General features: G+C 47.1%; 1 protein-coding gene across 4 annotated transcripts in view; it reads left to right on the forward strand.

Moving 5' to 3' along the window:
• Positions 1-18,440: 18,440 nt before the first annotated feature.
• Positions 18,441-19,223, forward strand: part of SCNN1B (sodium channel epithelial 1 subunit beta) — a 51,005-nt gene continuing 50,222 nt past the window's right edge. For 2 of the 4 annotated variants that reach the window (XM_079780819.1, XM_079780821.1), the window contains exon 1: positions 18,441-18,529. The gene's annotated coding sequence lies outside the window, so the exon portion shown is untranslated. The remainder of the gene's footprint in view (positions 18,530-19,223) is intronic. The other 2 variants (XM_079780817.1, XM_079780820.1) reach the window with 1 other exon arrangement.

Consider the following 19,223-nt stretch of genomic DNA (forward strand, 5'->3'; position numbering starts at 1 on the left):
CAAAAAAATAAATAAATAAAAGGCTAAAGGAGGACATCGCCACAAAGCCAGCATTATAAAAAGTGCTAAAGGGACTGCTGTAATGAGAAGAAGACAGAGATAAACCTAGGCATACAGAATTTAAGTGGCAATGAGTAAGTACCTATCAAGAATAACCTTAAATGTAAATGGATTAAATGCTCCAATCAAAAGGCGTAGGGGAGCTGAATGGATACAAAAACATGACCCAACTATATGCTGACTACAAGAGAAACACCTCAGAACAAAAGACACACATAGGATGAGAGTGAAGGGTTGGAAAAAAATTTTCCATGCAAATGGGAAAAAAAAAGTGGGGGTAACAATACTGATATCTAACAAAATAGACTTCAAAATGAAGGCCATCACAAGAGACAACAAAGGTCACTACATAATACTAAAAGGATCAATCCAAGAAGAGGATACAACCCTGGTAAGCATATATGCACCCAATATAGGAGCACCTAAATATATTTTTAAAAAAACTGCTAGAGGACTTTAATGGAGAGATCAACAACAATACAGTCACCGTCGGGGACTTGAACACCCTGCTGACTTCACTAAATAGATCTTCCAGACAAAAAATTAACAAGGAAATAGTGACTCCAAAGGACATACTGGATCAGATGGATTTAGTTGACATTTATAGACCATTTCACCCCAAAGTGGCAGAATATTCTTCTCAATTGCACATGGAACATTCTCAAAGATAGACCACATGTTAGGACACAGAACAAGTATCTACAAATTCAAGAAAACTGAAATCATATCAAGCATCCTCTCAGATCATAGTGGAATGAAATTAAAAATCAACTACAGTAAAAACACCCAAAAACATTCAAACACATGAAGGCTAAAGAGCATGTTATTAAACAATAAATGGGTTATCAATGAGATCAAGAAAGAAATAAAAAACTTCCAGGAAACAAATGAAAATGAACACAAAACAACCCAAAATCTCTGGGACATAGCAAAATCAGTCCTGAGCGTGAAATTCATAGCACTACAGGCCTAACTAAAAAAAAAAAAATTAATAATAGACTATTTAACCTTACAACTTAAATAATTAGACAGAGAACAACAAGAAAAGCCCAGAGTAAGTAGAAGGAAGCAAATAAGAAAGATTAGAGCAAAAACAAATTATGTAGAGGCTAAAAACAAACAAACAAACAAACAAACAAACAAACAAACAATGAAACCAAGAGCCAGTTCTTTGAAAGGATAAACAAGGTTGATGAACCATTAGCCACACTCATCAAGAAACAAAGAGAGATGACCCAAATAAATAAAATCAGAATGAAAGAGGAGAAGTAACCACTGACACCACACAAATACAAAGGATTGTAAGAAAATATTATGAATAACTATATGACAACAAGCTGGACAATGTGGACGAAATGGGCAAATTCCTAGAAAAATACAAACTCACAAAACTGAATCAGGAAGAATCAAAAAACCTGCATGGGCCAATAACAACTGATGAAATAGAAGCAGTAATCAAAAGCCCAGATCCAAATGGTTTCACAAGGGAATTTTACCAAACATTCAAAGAAGAACTAACACCTATATTCCTCAATCTATTCCCAAAAATCCAAGAGGAAGGAATACTTCCAAGCTCTTTTTATGAAGCTAGCATTATCCTAATTCCAAAACCAAATAAAGACATTACAAAGAAAGAGAATTACAGGCTAATATCCCTGATGAACATAAATGCTAAAATCCTCAACAAAATATTAGCAAATTGGATCCAGCAAAATTTCCATGCAAATTGGATCCAGCAAGATCCAAAAAGATCACACAGGATGTGAGGGTGATCTGGCTGTGACATCTGTCACCCCCTTGATCGCCAGGGTTGATTCGGCTGATCTGGCTGGCTAGGCGGGTGTCCCCCTCCTCCCTCACCGATCCATGTGCATCCCTCCCGAAGCTGCGCGCTCGGTCGAAGAGGACGACCTTCCCCCCAGAGGAGAGGACCGGTCTTCGGTCAAGGGTATACGAGTAGCTGCACTCCCCTGCTAGAACCTCCAAACAAGCTCTCAAAAAGATCACACACCATGACCAAGTGGGATTTATTCCAGGGATGCAAGGCTGGTACAATATTCGCAAATCAACAAACGTGATACATCACATAAACAAATTGAAAGACAAAAATCACATGATCCTATCAGTAGACGCAGGAAAAGCATTCGACAAAATCCAACACCCATTTTTCATAAAAACACTCAGCAAAGTGGGAATAGAGGGAGCATATCTCAACATGATAAAGGCCATATATGACAAACCTACAGCCAACATCATACTCAATGGGTGAAAACTAAAACCATTTCCCCTAAGAACAGGAACAAGACAGGGATGTCTGCTTTCACCACTTTTATTCAACATAGAACTGTAAGTCCTAGCCACAGCGATCAGACAAGAAGAAGAAATAAAAAGCATCCAAATTGGAAAGGAGGAAGTAAAACTCTCATTATTCACTTAGAACAAGATATTGTACATAGAAAACCCTAAAGACTCCACCAAAAAAACTACTAGATTTAATAAATGAATTTGGCAAAGTAGCAGGATACAATAATCAACACCCAAAAATCAATGGCTTTAAAAATATTTTTTATTGATTTCAGAGAGAAAGGGAGATGGAGAGAGACACAGAAACATCAATGATGAGAGACACTTATTCATTAGCTGCCTTCCACATGCCCAACACGGGTTCAAGCATGACCCATATGTCCATAGCAGCACAATTTACAATAGCTAAGAACTGGAAACAGCCCAAGTGCCCATCAGTAAATGAGTGGATAAAAAAGCTGTGATACATTTATACCATGGAATACTGTGCAGCAGTAAAAAAAAAACAGAACCTCTTACCCTTTGAGACAGCATGGAGGGTACCTGGAAAGTAACATGCTAAGTGAGATAACTCAGTCAGAGAAAGAAAAGTATCACATGATCTTACTCATATGTGGAATCTAATTAACAAAATAAAATGATGAATGGAGTGTGATCCAGAGGCATGGAAGCATGGAACAGAGTGCAGAACCTTGGAGGGAAGAGAGGGAGGGTGGGCAGGTGGGAGTTAATCAACCAAAGACCATATATATATATATATATAACCTATGTATGGGCACAGACAATAGGGTGGTGAAGGCCTGGACAAGGGAGGGTGGAGGTGGGCTGGAGAGGGTCAATGGGGGGAAAAAGGGAACATATGTAATGGTTTCAACAATAAAGATTTTTTTTAATGACAGCCAATAACACTACAAATTAACAAAAATAAAATAAAAGCAGGCTTGATGAAGCAGAGGGTCACATCTGACAAGGTAGGAATAAAATCTCAATTAGAACAAGAAAAAAAAAACAAAAACACTTGAAAAGCCTGAGAAGAGTTTAAGGGAACTTTGAGACAACATGAAATAAAACAACATCTGCATCATAGGAGTACCAGAGGGAGAAGACAGTGAGCAAGGAATAGAGAACCTGCTTGAAGAAATTATTATAGAAAACTTGCCTAACCTGGTGAAGGAAACACAGAGAGTCCCAATCAAGATGAACATAAAACCGACCGATATGACTCAGTGGTTGAGTATTGACCTATGAACCAGAAGGTCATGGTTTGATTCCTGGTAAGGCACACGCCCTGGCTGTGGGCTCGATCCCCAGTGTGGGGGGTACAGGAAGCAGCTGATCAATGATTCTCTCTCATCATTTATGTATCTATCTCTCTATCCCTCTCTCTTCCTCTCTGAAATCAATAAAAACATATTTATTAAAAATATGAACAGAAAGAGAACCATATCAAGACACATCATATTTTAAATGATAAGTTTTAAAGACAAAGAGAGAATTTTAAAGGCAGCAAGAGAGAGACAGTCACTTACCTACAACAGAGCTCCTATAAGGCTGTCAGCTGGTTTCTCAACAGAAATACTACAGATCAGAAGTGAATGGCATGAAGTATGCAAAGTAATAAAAAGCAAGGATCTGAAACCAAGACTACTCTATCCAGCAAGGCTATAATTCAAAATTGAGGTGAAATAACGAGCTTCCCAGACAAGAAGAGGAGGAGGAGAAGGAGGAGGAAGAGGAGGAGGAGTAGAGAGTGTCGGGGCGGGGGGGGGCAGGAACATAGGCATAAAGAATAAAAATGGAAATAAAATAATATCTGTCAATAATAGCCTTATATGTAAATGGAATAAATGTTCCAATTAAAAGTCATAAGGCAGCTGAATGAATAAGAAAACATAACCCATATATATACTGTCTACAAGAGACCCACCTTTGAACAACAGATTCACACAGGATGAAAGTGAAGGAAAAAAATTTCCATGCAAGTGGAAATTTTAAAAAAGCAGGAGTAGCAATACTTATATCTGACAGAATAGACTTCAAAAGCAAAGGCCATAAAAGAGACAAAGAAGGTCACTACATAATACTAAAGGGATCAATCCAACAAGAGGATAGAACCCTGGTAAACATATATGCACCCAATATAGGAGCACCTAAATATATTTTAAAACTCCTGGAGGACTTTAAGTGAGAGATAGACAGCAATGCTGTCATAGTCGGGGACTTTAACCACCCCCTAACATCATTGGATCGATCTTCTGCACACAAAAAAATCAACAAGGAAGCAGCAGTCTTAAATGACACACTAGATCCGATGGATTTAATTCATATTTATAGAACATTGCATCCCAACGCTGCAAAATATATGTTCTTCTCATGTGCACATGGAACATTCTCAAAGATAGACCACATCTTAGAACACAAAATAAGTCTTTACAAGTTCAAGAAGATTAAAATCATATCAAGGATCTTCTTGGATCACAATGGCATGAAACTAGAAATTACAATAAAAACATAAAAAACATTCAAGCACATGGAGGGTAAGTAGCATGTTATTAAACAATGAATGGGTTACCAATAGGATTAAGAAAGAAATAAAAAACTTCCTGGAAATAAAACAACCCAGAATCTATGGGACACAGCAAAAGCAGTCCTGAGAGGCAAGTTCATAGCACTAACGGCCTACCTCAGAAACAAGAAAAAGTTCTAATAAACTATCTAACCCTACAACTAAAAGAATTAGAAAGAGAACGGGGGGGGGGGGGGGAGCCCAGAGGAAGTAGAAGGAAGGAAATAATAAAAATCAGAGTGGAAATCAATGACATAGAGTCTAAAAGAAAACCATCTAGCCCAGCTGGCATAGCTCAGTGGTTGAGCGTTGACCTATGAACCAGGAGGTCACGGTTCCATGCTTGATCAGGACATATGCCCAGGTTGCAAGTTCAGTCTCCAGTGTGGGGCGTGCAGGAGGCAGCCAGTTAATGATTCTCTCTCATCATTGATGTTTCTATCTCTCTCTCCCTCTCCTTTCTACTCAGAAATAAAAAATAAAAAAATTTTAAATATAATAGATCAATAAAACCAAAAGTTAGTTCTTTGAAAGAAAAACAAGATTGGTAATCTTTAGCCAGACTCATCAAGAAACAAAGAAAGATGAGCCAAATAAATTAAATCAGAAATGAAAGAGGCAAAGTAATAATTGATACCACAAAAATACAAAGGATTATAACAAAATACTAAGAACACCTCTATGCCAACAAACAGGACAACCTGGGCAAAATGGGCAAGTTCGTGGGAACATACTATCTTCCAAAACTCAATCAGGAGGAATCAGAAAACCTGAATAGGCTGATAACAACAAATGAAACTGAAGCAGTAATAAAATAAAAAAAACTCACAACAAACAAAAATCCTGCACTGGATGGCTTCATAGGCGAGTTTTAGCAAACATTCAAAGAACAAATACCTATCTTCAAACTACTCCAAAAAAATTCAAGAAGGTAGACTTCCAAGCTCTTTTTATGAGGCCAGCATTATCCTAATTCCAAAACCAGATAAAGACACTACAAAGAAAGAAAATTACAGGCCAATATTCCTAATGAACATATATGCTAAAATCCTCAACAAAACATTAGCAAATCAAATCCAGCAAAACAATGACCATGACCAAGTGGAATTTATTCTGGGGTTGCAAGGCTTGTAAAATATTTGCAAATCAATAAATGTGGTACATCACATAAACAAAATGAAGGATAAAAATCACATGATCATATCAATAGACACAGAAAAAGCATTAGACAAAATCCAGCATCCATTTTTGATAAAAACTCTCAGCAAAGTGGGAAAAGAGGGATCATACCTCAACATAATAAAGTCCATATATGACAAACATACAGCCAATATTATATTCAATGGGCAAAAACTAAAACGTTTCCATTAAGAACAAGATGAGACACGGTTATCTGCTTTCACTACTCTTATTCAACATAGTACTGGAAGTCCTAGCCACAGCAATCAGTGAAGAAGAAAAAATAAAAGGCATCTAAATTGGAAAGGATGAAGTAAAACTGTCATTATTCGCTGATGACATGATATTGTACTTAGAAAACCCTAAAGACACCACCAAAAAACTACTCGATTTAATAAATGTATTTGGCAAAGTAGCAGATAAAATTAACATCCAGAAATTCGTGGCATTTTTATACATCAGTAATGAACTCTCAGAAATAGAAACTTTAAAAAAATTCCATTTACCATTGCAACAAAAAAATAAGATACCTAAGAATAAACTTAACCAAGGAGGTAAAAGACCTGTACTTGGAAAACTATAGGCCACTGAAAAAAGAAACAGAAGAAGACACAAAGAAGTGGAAGCATGTACCATGTTCATGGATTGGAAGAATTAATGTCATTAAAATATCCATACTACCCAAAGCAATCTATAGATTTAGTGCACTCCCTATTAAAATGCCAAAGGCATATTTCACAGAACTAGAACAAATATTCCAAAAATTTATACGTAACAAAAAAAGATCCTGTATAGCCTCAGTAATCTTGAGGGGAAAAAAGAACAAAGTTGGAGGAATCACAATACCAGATATCAAATTATTCTACAAAGCCATTGTAATCCAAACAGCCTGATACTGGCACAAGAACAGGCATATAGATCAATGGAACAGAATAGAGAGCCCAGAAATAGATCCATGCCTTTGTGGTCAATTCATATTTGCAAATGAGCCAACAGCATACAATGGAGTAAAGATAGTCACTCCAATAAATGGTGTTGGAAAAATTGGATAGGTACTTGCCAAAAAAATGAAACTGGACCACCAACTTAGACCATACACAAGAATAATCTCTTATTCTTAATAAAGACTTAAATGTAAGTCTCAAACTCATAAAAATCCTAGAAGTAAATAGGCAGTAAAATCTCAGACATCTTACGTAGCAGAATTTTTGCCGATACATCTCCTAGGGCAAGAGAAATACAAGAAAAAATAAACAAATGGGACTACATCAAACTAAAACGCTTCTGCACAGCAAAAAAAAAAAAAAAAAAAAAAAAATCCTCAAAATGCAAAGGGAACCCACTCAATGAGAGAACATATTTGCCAATGATATGTCTAATAAGGGGTTAATTTCCAAAATATATAAAGAACTCATATATAGAAATACAGAAATTTAAAAAAAAAAAGTTCATACAACTCTACAAAAGGAAGACAAATAATCCAATTTAAAATGGCAGCCTTGGCCAGTTTGGCTCAGGGGTTAGAATGTCGGTCCTTAGACTGAAGGGTCTCGGTTCGATTCCGGTCAAGGGCACATACCTTGGTTGCAGACTCGATCCCCGGCGCCAATTGGGGCGCATGCAGGAGGCAACCAGTCAATGTGTCTCTCTCATATCAATGTTTCTCTCTCTTTCTCTTTCTCTCTCTCTCTCTCTCTCTCTCTCTCTCTCTCTCTCTCTCTTTTCTCCCTCGCTTCCACTCTCTCTCTAAAGATCAATGGAAAATCCCTAGCTGGTTTGGCTCAGTGGATAGAGCGTCGGCCTGAGGACTGAAGGGTCCCAGGTTCGATTCCGGTCAAGGGCACATGCTCGGGTTGTGAGCTTGATCCCCAGTAGGGGGCATGCAGGAGGCAACCGATCAATGATTCCTTCTCATCATTAATGTTTCTATCTCTCTCTCCCTCTCCCTATCTAAAATCAATAAAAATATATTTAAACTATAAAAAAATAAAATTAAATAAAGATCAATGGAAAAAATATCCTCAGGTGAGGATTAAAGAAAAAAATGGGCAAATGACCTGAATAGACACTTCTCCATACAGATAGCCAACAGATGTATGAAAAAATGCTCAACGTCACTAATCATCAGAGAGATGCAGATTGAAACTACAATGAGCTATCACTTCATACCTGTCACAATGGCTATCATCAATAAATCAACACATGACAAGTGCTGGCGAGGATGTGAAGAAAAAGGAACCCTAGTTCACTGCTGGTGGGAATGCAAACTGGTGAGGCCACTGTGGAAAACGGTATGAAATTTCCTCAAAAAAATTAAAAATGGAACTGCTGCCCAGCCGGTGTGGCTCAGTGGTTGAGCGTTGACCTATGAACCAGGAGGTCAAGGTTCAATTCCTGTTCAGGGCATGCGCCCAGGTTTCAGGCTCGATCCCCATTGTGGGGCATGCAGGAGGCAGCTGATTAATGATTCCCTTTCATCATTGATGTTTCTATGTCTCTCTTCCTCTCTGAAATTAAAAAAAAATAAAAAAAAATTAAAAGGAACTGCTGTTTGACCCAGCAATCCCACTTCTAGGAATACTAGTATATCCTAAGAATCCCGAAACACCAATCAGAAAGAATGTATGCACCCCTGTGTTCATAGCAGCACAATTTACAATAGCTATGATCTGGAAACAGCCCAAGTGCCCATCAGTAGATGAGTGGATAAAAAACCTGTGTTACATTTACACCACGGAATACTATGTGGCTGTAAAGAAGAACCTCTTACCCTTTGCAACAGCATGGAGGGACCTGGAGAATATTATGCTAAGTGACATAAGCCAGTCAGATAATGACAAATACCACATGATTTCACTTATATGTGGAATCTAATGAACAAAATAGGTCCTGTGGCATGGATGCCTGGAACAGACTGACAGATCTCAGAGGGGAGGTGGGTGGATGGGAAGAGATTAACCGAAGAATTTACCAGTATATGCAGGTGTGCACAGACCATGGTCACTGACAGAAGTGCATGAAGGCCTGGGAGCAGGGCAGGAGCCGGGTGGAGGGGGATTTGGGGAGGAACAGGGAACATCGGTAATACTGCCAATGATAAAAATAAATTTTAAAGAAATTAAAATTTAAAAAATATTTTTAAAAAAACAAAAGCATCAAAAGTGGGAACTCAGATATTTGCACCCCCGTGTCCACGGCAGCATTATTCACGACAGCCAAAGGGAGAAACACCACGAGTATCCGTCATCAGATGAATAAATAAATAAAATGTGCCATATACACATACAATGGGATATTATTCAGCCTTAAAAAGGAAGAAATTCTGTCACATGCTACAGTATGGATAAACCTGGAGGACATGATGCATGTGAAATAAACCAGACACAAAAAAGGCAAATATTGTATGATTCCACTGATATGAGGTACCTAGAATAGTAAAATTCACAGACACAGAAAGTAGAATACTGGTTACCAGGGGCTGGGGGGAGATGGCACTGGCTAATTATTGCTTAACTAGAGGCCCAGTGCACAAACTAGTACATGGGTGGGGTTCAGCTTGCCCGCCCCAATCGAGGCCCATCGGGCGGGCTGGCCAGAGGAGAGGGGACATGGGAGGTTGGCCGGCTGGCCCTGCCTCCTGGTCCAACTCCCAGTCGAGGGGACAATTTGCATATTAGCCTTTTATTATATACTAGAGGCCTGGTGCACAAAATTTGTGCACGGTTAGGGTCCCTAGGCCTGGCCGGCAATCAGGGCCAATCTGGGCCTTCCGGCTGCCAGCCAGGGCCTTCCTTTGTTCCTCACCGCCTCCTGGTGGTCAGCGCACATCGTAGCGAGTGATCGAACTCCTGGTCTCCCGGTCGAACTCCCGAGGGGACACTTTGCATATTAGCCTTTTATACAGAGAGAGGATTTGTACCGAGTTTCAGCTTGGGAAGATGCAAAAGTTCTGCAGATGGATGGTGATGATGGTTCAATAACAATGTGAATGTACTTAATGCCACTGAACTGTACACTTAAAAATGCTTAAAATTGTAAGTTTTATGTTATGTGTATTTAATCACAATTTTAAAATGTTTCAGTCATGTGCATTATCCCAAACCCTCCAAAGACCCTCACCTCACCCTAACTCAAGACCAAAGTCCTATAGACCCACTCCCATGTTTTCCTCTAACTCCCCACCCCCGTTACCCTTCTGAACCCCCTTGTTCTCTTCTCCTTGTTCACCTTTCTCCTTACTGTTCCTCAAACACGCCAGGCACTCTCCCTGCCTCAGGCCTTTGCGCTTGCTATTCCATCGCCCAGGTACCTACAGGGCTGCCTTCCTCACTCCCTCTAGAATGACTACCCTATTGAAAATCCAACCTTTGCCCCTTCTTCTTTGGCTAAAATTCTTTCTCCCCCATAGAAGTTATTACCACCTGAAAGATTATTTTATTTGTTTACTGTCTGTCTTTTCTCACTAGGATGTAAGAATGTTCGAGTGTTTTAAAGTCTCCAGGCCATAGCCTGGCCTTTCTCAGGGTTCCCGGATGTAACCGAAAACCTCAACAGCGAAGTTGCAGAGTTTGTTCCCAGGTCTTCTTCCCCTGGTCCAGTACCAGGAGCTGATTACATTTCCCGCCGCGACCAGCAGGGAGATATCATTGGAAAGGTATGCGCTCTGCGTGACCAGGTGAGCCCTGAGCGCCAGCCTGGCTACGCCCCGTGTGATCTGGGCTCTGTGGTTGGGTTTCTGGGAACAAAGTAAAAACTGCCGGGCTTGGCAGCGGCCAGAGGCCTTTGTGGCAGGCCGGCCGGGTGGGGGAAGGCCAAGAGGCCCCACTCCAATGCCCGTGGGGCGGAACCCGCTGGCAGGCTGGGTGTGCCCACACGGGGCACCTGGGAGTGGGGATCACGGGGAACCAGAGACCCAGGCCAAGCAGGAATGGAGGCCCCGTGTCGTCAAACCCCTGACTGCTGATTTTCCAGGGAATCGGGAAGTTGGCTTTCAGGCACTATTTCCTCATTTTTAAACATTGGTTCAAAATTGCTAAGAACACCATGTGATCTGACACACACACAAAAAATTCAAAAACTAGGCCTCCCCACCCCCATACCCCCCACGCCAGGACAGCCACTTTACAGCTCTGCTACTTAGCAAAGATTTTAAGCACGCGGACGCTGGTTCCAGGGAGACCTGGCTTTGCCACAGGTTGGCCCAGTTCCTTGACATCTGCAAAATGGGAACAAAAATAGAACCTACCTCATTAGATCATTTTGGAGGAGAGTTAGCAGGTGCCTGACAAATAGTATTTACTGTAGTAATGAGGGGAGAGCGGGAGGAGCAGAGGGCCGGGGAATACTGAGGAAAGAGAGGAATAACAACAGGACACGTATGGCGTCAGCTGGCATGTGTGGCAGGGGAACACCAAAGCTTACTGTGGCCTGGGGTGCTCAGACTGAAGATCCAGGACCCACTTTGGATCACTGGGCCCAGATAAGGATTCTGCCAACAAGCCAGAGACGCAACGCCCCGGGGCCTCCAGACCCATGGGTGGTGCTGCATTCCTGCGAGGCTCTGTCTCAGGGGATGGCACGGGTCCCAGCGGTCGCTGGGCTGAGCCTAACTGCAGGACTTCACATCTGTGTTTGTACTACTTGGTCTTATGGGTTTGGAGCCTGACATTCCAGCCTGTCAAGATCGGATAGTTTGGAAACCTTTTCACCAGAACCAGTTACGAGTCTTTTGATTGCAAGCAACAGAAACCCCAACCCAAGAGAGCTTAGCAAAAGGAAATTTATAATCTCACGCACTTAAAATGTCCAGGGGTTGGGCTGGTATGTCTTGATGTGGGTCAAATGGTGAAACCAGGACCTGGTTGCTCTGTCATCTTTCTGGATGAGATCCATCCCTGTCCAGCCGCTTCCCAGCTGCAGTCCACGCCCAACAACCCCAAAGCAGGCGGGACTCCCCAAGACCTCAGAGAAAACATCCCAAGAAAACTTCCCTGTGCAGTCTCACTGGCTATGGTTAACCTAATTGGGCCATGCTCCCTTCTTGAACCAAAATCCTAACAGGATATAATGTACTGATTTCTAGGCCGGGCTGGTATCAACCCCAAGCAGGTGGTGATAAATGAAATCAACATCCCAGGATCAAAATATGGACGGGGTGCAAGGAAGGGGTGGAGACCTCGGAGCCAAATCAGGTGCAGTGACCTGAAGTAGGATGAAGGGATGTTCAGTGCCCCCGCCCCCCACTTATGAAAAAACAAAAACAACAACAGTCACCTTCTCTTTTATGCAAAGTACTATTGGAATGGTGGCTCTGAAGTGCAGCCTCTGGCTCCCTCTTGGCTCTGGGATCTCCTTCCCTGACTCATAATCCCCGAGGTCTGCCTGACTAAGCAAGCGAGGACCGTCCTGCCTGGGATATAAGCTCCCAGTAGAGCCTTTCTGTGGCACTTAGAGCCCTCCCAAACCCGGCGTGCATCTACCCAGACACTAATTGGTCTGACTGTGCGTAATTCAGCCCCTGTGTCTTCAGCTAGAAAAAGTGTTGTGTGTTTTTAATTTGACCAAACGTTCCAAACACCTCGCCAGAGGTCCACACGGACTCTCGCTGATGTCCTTCAGACCGGAGTCCCTGTCAAGGGACAGAAAGAAGCGAGTTCAACGTGCCAACCCTGAGTCAACACACCTCCCCTCATTCGCAATTACCTAAAACACATACCTTAACCTGTCTCAGCCCCACACCGGCCGGCCCGTACCCCTACACATCCCCAGAACTCCAGCTCCTCCACCTTGGAAATCAGGGCACAACCCACGGCACGCTGCTCACACCAGCACAGTCCCGGAGGCGATGCACCCAATATTGTCCAGCAAGAGCACGTGGCCAGGAAAACAGTGCGTGAACAAAAGGGAAACCTCCAGAATCACGTGGGTGGGAGGAACCATGGGAAATGGCCATGTTTGTAGGTCAGTAACAGTCTAATGTCAACAACTTCATGTGGTCACGCGGGATCTACCAGGGCAGTGGTTTTCAAAGTGTGGCCCGCAGACAGCTGTGGGGGCGGAGGAATGGCTCCCCAAGGCCCTTTCAAGAAGAACACGAGCGCAATAGCCGGTGTGGCTCCGTGGATAATGTCAGCCTGCGGACCAAAGGGTCCCGGGTTCCATTCCTGCCAAGGGCACATACCTCGGTTGCAGGCTCCTCCCGGCCCAAGAGCCTGGTCAGGGCACATGCAGGAGGCAACCAATCGATGTGTTTCTCTCACATCGATATTTCTCTCTGTCTTTCCCTCTCTCTTCCACTCTCTCTAAAAATCAATGGAAAAATATCCTCTGGTGAGGATTTAAAAAGAAGAAGAACACAAGGTCAAATTATTTTCCTGGTAATACTAAGGTGCTCACTGCCTCCTTACCATGTTAACCTTTGCACTGACCACAGCGCTGGTGGGTAGAACTCCACAAGCTGGCTTTCCCTTATTTATTCCAACTAAACAACGTGCCTGCCTCTTATTAAGCCAGACATTATGCAAAAATGCTGAACAACGCCATTCTTCCCACTAATTTCTTTTCGTTTGGAACATATTGTCCATGAAGGCATTTTGTTTGTGTTACTATGGAAAGTAATATTTAAATTTCTGATAAGCATCAGTAGATGTAACCCACATAAACAAAACTCTCTGGGGTCTTCAATCCTTTTTTAAAGTGCCAAGGATTCCTAAGACCAAAAACTTGGAAAACTCCTACATTAGGACAATCTACAGAGAAACATACGTGAAATGAAGTGGAGACAATCGGAGCAGTAAGAAAGCATATAAAAATGTGGCGACAACACTGAGTTCAGAGACCACAGCATTTTTCAGAGTTCAATTTTTTAAATACAAAAAAATAATGAAATAATAATCACTCAGAGCCTCACAACCCACAACAAATGGTTAACATTTTGTAATATTTGCTTTGAGTGTTTTTACAAATTAATTAATTAAATAAACGTTCCAGCTAACATTAGAATCCCTTTGGTCCCCATTCCATTTCCAAACTCTCGGGTCACTACTGCTGTGAATTTCAGTGGTTTCCTCCTATATATTTAATTATAATATTTTTACAGTATATGCAATTGTTTTGTGTTCTTTAAATTTTTACGTGAAATAATTCAGACTGTACACATCCATCGGCTGCATGTAAGGCTCTGGCTTAAGACTGCCGCCGGGGTTCAAACCCCGACTCTGATGCTTCCTAGTTGTGCGACCTTGGGCAAGTTACTCAACCTCTCTGTGCCCCCGTTTCCTCACCAATAAAATAGGGGTGATCCTGGTACCTATCCCATAGGTTATTCTGGGTTTTAATGTAAGTGCCTACAACAGCATTTCAGAGTGAGCACTATAAAAGTGTTCACTCTCATTATTATTCCAAACTCTTGCTTTTTTCCCTCATGATTTTGAAGTTTATGACCATCCATATACATATATGGGATATGTTTCTTGTTTGGTGCTGCAGAGTATTTCATTGAGTAACCATTTCACATTTTATTTTGTATATATATATATATATATATATATATATATAGAGAGAGAGAGAGAGAGAGAGAGAGAGAGAGAGAGGTGTAATATGCAAATTGGATGGGATGCCGTAACGGTCACAACCAGCTCAGGAGGAGGCTGCATCATGACGCCTCAGGAGGAGCTGCACGCGCAGATGGGCAGGAGGGGACTGTGTGCCGCCCCCAGCCCCAGGGGACACACACCAGAGGTGGGAGTATTCTCCAAGCGGCTGCAGCGTGGCTCGGAGCACACCCCCACCCCAGCAGACACACACCGGGGCGGGGGGGGGGGGCGGGGGGCGTGTGCTCCGAGTGGCCGCGGTGTGGCACGGAGCGTGCCCCCAGTGGGTGGCGGTGGCAGCCAGAGTGAAGCAGCCCCGGTCCCAGATGCCTGGCCGTGGCTGGAGCAAAGCAGCCTGGGTCCCGGGTGCTTGGCAGCAGCCGGAGTGAAGCAGCCCAGGTCCTGGGTGCCAGAGGGAAGCCAGTGCCGGCAGCCAGGGGAAGGAAGGCCTATTATTGCATGAATCTTTGTGCATCGGGCCTCTAGTCCTATATAATAAAAGCCTAATATGCAAATTGTCCCCTCGACAGGGAGTTCTGTGGGGAGTTCGACCGCTTGTTATGACATGCACTGACCACCAGGGGGGCGTGCAGAATATGGCGGGCGTTGGCGACGTGGCACTGGCAGCGGGCAGCGATGGAGGTGCTACAGGCCCCGATGGGCCCTAATGAGAACGGGACCGGGGCGGGACAGCGGAGCAGGTGAGTGGGCGGTGCCAGGCCAAGGCGGGTGCAAGCCACTGATCACCCTGCTGATTCAATAACCCCACCGCCACCTGGCTCCCAGGCTCTGAGGGAGCCAGGCAGGGGGCTGGTGCCCTGCCGATTTGATTGCAGGGCAACCAGCAGCAGTGGGGGGGCGGGGGGGCAATCGGTGGAGCGATCGGACCTTGCAGGCAGTGACCAGTGGCAGCAGTGGGGGCCAGGTGGCCAGGGGAAGCGAGGGAGTACCCGGCCGGCCGCCGGCAGCTGCTAGGGACCCTACCAGTGCACGAATTTCATGCACTAACACCCCTGCTGGCCTGGTCGTAGGCAGCCATCTTGTGAGGGCATGAGGGTTGATTTGCATATTACCTCTTTATTATATAGGACTAGAGGTCCAGCGCATGAAATCATGCACAGGTAGAGTCCCTAGGCCTAGCCTGCCATTAGGGCCTTCCACCTGCTTGCCAGTCCCCAGTCCCGCCCCATCACCACCCACCCTGGTTCCCTGTGGTTCCCCCTTCACCATCAGGTGATCGGAGCCTGCGGGGGGTGTGGGGGGGAGGGACCAAGAGGTCTGCCTTCCTCCTGCTCACCAGTCCCCTCTAGTTCTCTACTAAAAATAATGACAATTAACTTCTTTTTACTTGTAGAGGTTTATACATTTACTAGAGGCCCGGTGCATGAATTTGTGCACAGGTGGGGTCCCCCTGGATGGCCTGCAGGGATCGGGCTGAAACCCGCAGTCCAATGCCGCCTGCAGCTCCTACCTGCCGCTCCTGCTCATCCTGGCCCCACTACGCCTGCTTGTGCCCAATGCCAATCAGTCCCGATTGGGAGAGGCTCGTGCTGCTGCAGCAGCCTCACCAGCCATGAGCCCTGGCGCCCTCCCGAGGGGAGTGGCCTGTGGGATTGGGCCAAAACTGGCTCTCTGACATCCCCCAAGGGGTCCAGATTGAAAGAGGGCACAGGCTAGGCCAAGGGGCCCCACCGGTGCAAGATCAGGGCTGGGGAGGGACTGCAGAAGGGCTCCAGGGCATGTCTGGCCCCATCTTGCCCAGTCCTGATTGGCCGGACCCCAGCAGCAAGCTAACCTACTGATCGGAGCGTCTGCCCCACAGTGGTCAGTGCACATCATAGCAACTGGTCGACCAGTTGACTGTCTGCCCCCTGGTGGTCAGTGCACGTCATAGGGAGATGTTGAGCTACCTTAGCATATCATTAGCATATTACGCTTTGGTTGGTTGAACAGTTGACCAGTCACCGGACGACCAGACACTTAGCATATTAGGCTTTTATTATATATTAGAGGCCTGGTGCACGAAATTCTCAGCCAAGCCTGCACCCTCTCCAATCTGGGACCCCTCAGGAGATATCCGACTGCCAGTTTAGGCCTGATTCCAGGGATGGGGCCTAAACCGGCTGTAGGACATCCCTCTCACAATCCTGGACCACCGGCTCCTAATCGCTCAACTGCCTGCCTACCTGGTCACCCTTAACTGCCCCCCGCTGCCGGCCAGGTCACCCCCAACTGCCCCCTCCCTGACAGCCTGGTCACTCCTAACTGCCCCTCCCCGCCCCGCCGACCTGGTAGCCCCCAACTGCATGCCCCCGTCAGCCTGGTCGCCCCTAACTGCACCCCCTGCCAGCCTGGTGGCCTCTTTCTGCACCCCCCCCCCCCCACTCCCGCCGGCCTGGTCACCCACAATTGTCCCCCCTACCAGCCTGGTCGCCCCCAATTGCCCCCCTGCCAGCCTGGTCATCCTTCACTAACCCCCCTGCCGGCCTGGTCGCCCCACTCAGCCTGCTGTTCAGTCCTTTGGTCGTCCCTCACTAACACCCCTGCTGGCCTGGTCGTAGGCAGCCATCTTGTGAGGGCATGAGGGTTGATTTGCATATTACCTCTTTATTATATAGGACTAGAGGTCCAGCGCACGAAATCATGCACAGGTAGGGTCCCTAGGCCTAGCCTGCCATCAGGGCCTTCCACCCGCTTGCCAGTCCCCAGTCCCGCCCCGTCACCACCCACCTCAGTTCCCCGTGGTTCCCCCTTCGCCATCAGGCGATCAGAGCCTGCAGGCGGAGGGGGGGGGGGGGGACCAGAGGTCTGCCTTCCACCTGCTCACCAGTCCCCAGTCCTGCCCTGCCACCACCCACCCCGGTTTCCCCTGGTTCCCCACAGCCGGACACCCACACGTGCCACAGCGATGCACATAGAGTCCCTCACCCACGCGTCCCCAGCACATTGTGGTCGTTTGTTACAGCAACGAGTGAAAAGGAGCAGTCTCTCAATGGCAGGATGGAGAGGGCTGACAGCTGGGGGTTTCCGTGCACAAGGGACATGAAAACCCACGTGTGACAGACATTGGCAAGAAAGTGGCTGAAAGGACCGTTGGCACCTTGAGCCGATGCGGAGAAGAGAGGAAGGGAGAAGTGACTCAGAGGGGAGGGTGGGCCGGCAGCAGGAGCTGAGACGGGGCTCTGGAGGGCCGGAGGCCCACGCCAGGGCGGCTGTTTGAGTTCCTAACACAGAGGTGGGGCTCTAGGGATGGCGGGGGTCCGAGAGTGACCTGGGAGGGTGGCTGAGGCACCGGGAAAGCAGAGGTGAGCCAACTCGGAGGTGGGGGGAGACACAGGGACACTTCTGGGGAATCAGCTGCAGGAGCCGGTTCCCCTGAGGCACCCACCTGTCCGCAGACCGGGCTGTGCGTGAAGGGCGCGGTCGCACAGGGGTGCGCGCTCACGGACACGCCGGCGGGTGGAGCGTTGTAAGTGGCCGGTGACGAGCCTCCGGGGACTGTGGGGCCGTGGGCTCTGGGGGCGCGCGGGGAGGGACTCGGTGTGCATCGCGGTGGCGGCAGAATGGATGTGCGCGTTGCGCGTTCGGGGCGGGTGTGGGGTGCGCGTGGATGTGGCGTGCGGGACCGAGCTTAGTGGGAGGGAGGGGGAAAGTGGGCCCGAGGGAGGCGGCCGGGAGGCGGGCCGGTGCGGGTGGCCCGGCCTGGGCGCCGCCAAGCTCCGCCCGCGGGCGCTCCCGGCTTCCCCGCCCCGCGCCTGCCCTGCGCCCGTCCCGGCGCTCCAGCCCCACTCCGCCGCCGCCAGCCGCCGCCGCCACGAGGCCGCGACAGGTAGGACGCCCCCCCCCCATGCGCCCCCCCCCCATGCGCCCCCCGCGGTCCCGGCCGCAGTATCTCAGCCGGGCGCCTGGGCATTGGGGACCCCGCCTCGGGGCAGGGGAGCCCTGCGGGCTGAGACGAGCCCCGCGAGTGCGGGCGCGGGACGCGTGGCTCAGGAGGGTGACCAGGCGACACCGGGCACGGACCCGGCGAGGCGCCGCGCAGCGCGGATTTGTGGGGTGAGCGCCCACCCACCCGGCATGCGGCGCCTTCTTGGCCGCGGTCCCGCGGGAGCGCTGCGCGGCGGAGGGCGGGGAGCCGGGGACCCCAGCTGCCGGGGTTTGAACCGGGAAGCCCCGCCGAGCCGCCGCGAGCCGCTGGGGCGCGGGTGTGCTCTCCCGGTGCCCCGGGAGGGCGGGGAGGAGGCGGGCCCAGCCCCTGCCTGCCCTCGCCGAGGGGTCCGTCCGGAGAGCGTCACAGCGCTGTGACTTGGGGGGCCGGGGAGAAGTTGGGAACAGAGGGCGCGCAGCAGGGAGCGGGGACCTCCCCCTGTGGCGCAGCGGGGAAACTGAGGCATGGAGTTCAGGGAAGACGCAGCGAACTTCTGCCATTGGTAGGAAGCACCGCAGCACCCCCACTCCATCTCTGCCAAGGAGCCCTCAGGTGGGGGGCTGTATGAAGGCTCCCCCAGACCTAGGCATCCCTG

Source organism: Cnephaeus nilssonii (genome assembly GCF_951640355.1).
Source record: "Cnephaeus nilssonii genome assembly, chromosome: 2".
Taxonomy (NCBI): domain Eukaryota; kingdom Metazoa; phylum Chordata; class Mammalia; order Chiroptera; family Vespertilionidae; genus Cnephaeus; species Cnephaeus nilssonii.